At 35.7% G+C, this 3904-nt stretch overlaps 1 non-coding gene across 1 annotated transcript; it reads left to right on the top strand.

Annotated features, from left to right (window-relative positions):
- The first annotated feature begins 2342 nt into the window (after window positions 1-2342).
- Window positions 2343-2477, top strand: LOC126002521 (small nucleolar RNA SNORA51). The gene has a single exon (XR_007493211.1). It is a non-coding gene; the product is annotated as a small nucleolar RNA SNORA51 (small nucleolar RNA).
- The last annotated feature ends 1427 nt before the right edge of the window (window positions 2478-3904 follow it).

Raw genomic sequence — 3904 nt, forward strand, 5'->3', positions numbered from 1 at the left:
ACCAAATTGTCCTTACACTAGAGTTATAAACTTGAAGTAAATTTTGGGGCTGAGATGATAATAAAGTAGGTAGGCACTTGCCTTTCATGCATTTATGAGGGTTTTATCTGCCCCCTAAGATCAGCAGGTCAGCCCTGAGTACAGAGCCAGGAATAAACCCTGAACACAGCTGTGCATAGCCCCAAAACAAAAATAAATACAAGTAAATAAATAGAAGTAAAATTTGTATAAGTACAATTTATAAATATAAGTAAAATGCAAGCATTTGTAAGCATTTAATTAAGAAGTCATAACCTTGAGGGCCAGATTTAGAATGACAAATGTGCAGTGATCAGGAAAACAAAAACCCACATTGAGATTTCCTTATAGTATTCAATTGAAGTCAAGGCTCCTTGAGAATCAGTTTGGATTGAATGGTTCCAATGAGATAGATGGAAACCACAGAGCAAGGAGATATACCCACAACAATTTACTTTACCAATCTCCTGCTTGGTTAATGAAGTGGATGAGAAAATTCAGTTTCATGAAAGTCTATACATATTGTGGAAATAAAAGTTTTACTACATCAAGAATAATAGTCAAACTATGTCTGAGATCCTCTTAATTTGTACAGACTGAGAATTAATCCCTGTCACCTGAATTTTCTGATTCTCAGGTTGAGTTAAGGTGATATTCTTGGCAGGAAAAAGAAAAGTTTATTTTTCTCTTCACAGTGGTTTCTAGATTCATTGCTCAATCTCACAGAACAAAATTTCAAGAGCTGACAATAAAGTAGGATAAATTATTTAAAGATTTTGGGGAGAGAAAATAGGGCTCTAATAAGTTGGTTAAAGAATATACTTGTGCACTCCAAATTGGAATGTAGGTGATTCCAGAACGAAATGAAAGGGGTGCTTTGGGAAGCTAATTTTCTAGACGTTTTAAAATGATTCCTGATATTTTGGCAGATAACAGTAACTTGAAAGGACTTTGTCAAGGAAGAATTGGAGCCTTATACATAGCTCTTGTTCCTGCAGAATGGTCCTTTCATGAATCTCTTAATGAAACTCTAGCCTTCTAGCTTGAACTGGAGTCCCCAGTATGGAGCTGTGAGCGGGGCCAAGTACTCCCAAATATTTATTGTTTTTCCTAAAAATATATTGTCATAGGAAAGCCAAACTTGATTTATTATTTCATAGTCAAATAGTTCTATAAGCCACCATTATAGTATCTTTGATATAAAATAATTTTTCTTTCCCTTTGTCTCAGTAGGAGAATACTCAAAATAGAGATTAAAATGATAATTTTTATCTGATTTTCAAAAGATAGTACAGCAAGTAAGGTACTTGCGTTGCACACTGCCAACTTGAGTTAAATCTCTGATACCATATATGTTGATATCAAGCCCAGTCAGGAGTGAAGAGCCAGGAGTAAGCTCTTAGCACTGCTGGATGTGGCCCCCTAAAAATAATAAATACATTATATCAGTCAAAGTGTTACTTTATATTGCTATTTCTATTAAAAAGATTGCCAGTGGCAATAATAAATATTTCTAATGAATAGCAATTATAAATATTTCTCACATAAATGGCAATTCTAGACAACAAATTTGATTTTACAACTATGAATATTACAGAAAGCTAGGCTAAGCCAACATAGAGGTAATAACACATTTTGTCTACCTATAACATCTTTCCATAAGTACTCCCTTCTAAATCAATTTTGAGATGCACATAACTGATAGCGCCTTGTGCTTTTGCTTCTATGAAGATAGAGCTAAGAGTTTCTATATTCTGTCAAAGAAAGTATTAGTAAGAATCTGTTTCTAAGTGGGAGATATGACCCTTTTGAGATCGATCGGACATTCCAGGGGTCCAATAGTAGCCTCAGATTCAACAAGGTGGTGCTTTCTTTTTGTTGATTTAAAGAAATTATAAAGAGTTCTGAGTAATTTTTTCTTCTTAACAAGGATGTTAAGCTAAGTAAGTTTAAGAACCTTTGATTACATTCTCTAAGTAGAGGAAGGTATATAAAAAGTTCTGACAAGAAAATAATGAAGTGATGGAAGTTTATTATAGAGGTCTAACATGCATGCTTTCCAAGGACACCTAATGAGAAAAGTATTAGACAAAAGAGGGGGTAGAACACAAAGGACACAGTAAATTTGATAAGTGTCCAATTTAATATCACCATTGTTTACTTAAGAGTTACTTAAGAGAAAGTCTGTCTAGAGTACAGGCCAGTGTGGGGTGGGGAGAAAGGACACTTGGAATATTGGTGATGGGAATGTTGCACTGGTGTGTATAGATATATATATATATACATATACATATATATAAATTAAAAAAGAAAAGATAAGATAAGGCCTCCTAATGCTTACCACAGGCTGTGTTCTTTACACTGACTGTATAGAAAGAGGAGGTACAGTAAATGCTCCCCATATACACCTCAAACTAGGTCCTTTGCCTGGTCTGTATTGTGAATGAGGGGGGACAAAAAAAGTGTTCTCTGTGTTCAGTACTTCAGGAGAAAAACCTAAGGCTGTATTAGAAGGAAAACTAACAGCATACCAGAAAATCTGCAGCTTTCATCCCTAAACTACTAGAATTCTTGACTCCATAAGCCAAGAGTGTGATTAGAGCATCATGTTATTCTCAGTTGCCCAGAAAGTTTGTGGGTGACTAACTAAAGGACATTCATGTAAATTCTCCTCCCACCACTAGATACATTCTTTTGAATATTCCCTTCTCACATTCTGAGATAGATATTTTAAATTGCAAATGGAAGAAATGCTATCTTTTCTCTTCACCAAGGAGTAGGAGTGTGTGAATAAAAGTCATCTACACTTAGATTCTAAGAATTCTATTACAACAATTCAGATATCCGCAGTAAATGATGGGGGCAGAGGGACCAATACGAGAACTAAATGCAAGGCAAAGTGAGAATGAGTGGTTTGGGGGGAATCCCTATGATTTTGCACTTCTTTCCCAATTCTCTAGAGCAGTGATCAGCAACCTGCGGCTCTTTCCACTTTGAATTGAGCTCTTCTGTGTGAGAGCTGGGCAGCCGCTCCAGGAGTCAGGACTCTGCTCCTAGCCTCTGTCAGTGCGCGCCCTGTGTGACTCTCAAAATAAATTTCAATCGTGGTTTTGGCGAGATTTGGCTCAGTTGAAAAAAAAGGTTGCCGACCACTGCTCGAGAATAGAACTGGATTCACTCCAGCGGTGGTCGTACCTGTTCTGATGAGATTTGCAGTGAGACTTCAATATTAGGATAAAAATCATATTCATGTTTTTATTCTATAACACCTGATTGCATTCCATCCCACACTTTAGTACCAAGTGCAGTCGTCTCACCAGTAAAGTTTTAAATGAACCATCAGGTTTGACAGAAATGTTTCCTTGTAACAAATCATCACCTTCCTTTGCCTGTGCAAGTTTTACACTAGATTGAGCTCCATCATTTTTCATGCTGCATTCTATCTGTACTTTCACAGAGCAGAAAAACAGTTTTTGGGTATAATTAGTGTCCTGTCCCACTTATTTTCTGAGGCAAACTCCTAATAAATATTTGGGCATTATATTATGTATGACTAGATAGATACAGATTTTATTTATGCAAAGCTAATAATGACATACCTAAAACATGTGGTGAGGGGAAGTGCTAAGTATTGCCTAAGAAAACAAATTGCTTTAAAAATAAATGTTTCTGTAGTAAAATTTTCAGCCTTTCCAAATATAGATCAGTACTTTTTTCTTGCTCACCCTAATACAAAGGCATAATCAAGGCATACTGCTCTATAAATAATTCCAATATATAAGAATTTACATAACTGTGAAATAAGAAAAGAAACTGTTATAAACAGACATTACTTTCTTTTCCATACCTCTCAGATCCCCCTGTCATTCTTTATTTTCCAGATACC

This window comes from Suncus etruscus, chromosome 2, assembly GCF_024139225.1.
Source record: "Suncus etruscus isolate mSunEtr1 chromosome 2, mSunEtr1.pri.cur, whole genome shotgun sequence".
Lineage (NCBI taxonomy): Eukaryota > Metazoa > Chordata > Mammalia > Eulipotyphla > Soricidae > Suncus > Suncus etruscus.